We start from the raw sequence: 954 nt of genomic DNA on the forward strand, positions 1-954 counted from the left end.
ATCCTCTGTCGGCCCCTTCTCCTCCTGCCCCCAATCCCTCCCAGCATCAGAGACTTTTCCAATGAGTCAGCTCTTCCCATGAGGTGGCCAAAGTACTGGAGTTTCAGGTTTAGCATCAGTCCTTCCAAAGAACACTCAGGACTGATCTCCTTTAGAATGGACTGGTGGGATCTCCTTGCAGTCCAAGGAACTCTCAAGTCTTCTCCAACACCACAGTTCAAACATCAATTCTTGGGCTCTCAGCTTTCTTCACAGTCCAATTCTCACATCCATACATGACTAATGGAAAAACCATAGCCTTGACTAGACGGACCTTTGTTGGCAAAGTAATGTCTCTGCTTTTGAATATACTAAGTTGGTCAGAACTTTCCTTCCAGGGAGTAAGCATCTTTTAATTTCACAGGTGCCATCACCATCTGCAGTGATTTTGGAGCCCCCAAAAATAAAGTCTGACACTGTTTCCCCATCTATTTCCCATGAAGTGATGGGACCAGATGCCATGATCTTCATTTTCTGAATGTTGAGCTTTAGGCCAACTTTTTCACTCTCCTCTTGCACTTTGATCAAGAGGCTTTTTAGTTCCTAGTCACTTTCTGCCATAAGGGTGGTGTCATCTGCGTATCTGAGGTTATTGTTATTTCTCCCAGCAATCTTGATGCCAGCTTGTGCTTCTTACAGCCCAGCGTTTCTCATGATGTACTCTGCATATAAGTTAAGTAAACAAGGTGACAAAAACAGCCTTGACGTACTCCTTTTCCTATTTGGAACCAGTCTGTTCCATGTCCAGTAAACTGTTGCTTCTTGAACTGCACATAGGTTTCTCAAGAGGCAGGTCAGGTGGTCTGGTATTCCCATCTCTTTCAGAATTTTCCACAGTTTATTGGAAGTCAAAACCTGTTCAGTTCAGTCGCTCAGTCATGTCCAACTCTTTGGGACCCCATGAATCGCAGCACG

This window comes from Bison bison, unplaced genomic scaffold, assembly GCF_000754665.1.
Source record: "Bison bison bison isolate TAMUID 2011002044 unplaced genomic scaffold, Bison_UMD1.0 scf7180017864472, whole genome shotgun sequence".
NCBI lineage: Eukaryota > Metazoa > Chordata > Mammalia > Artiodactyla > Bovidae > Bison > Bison bison.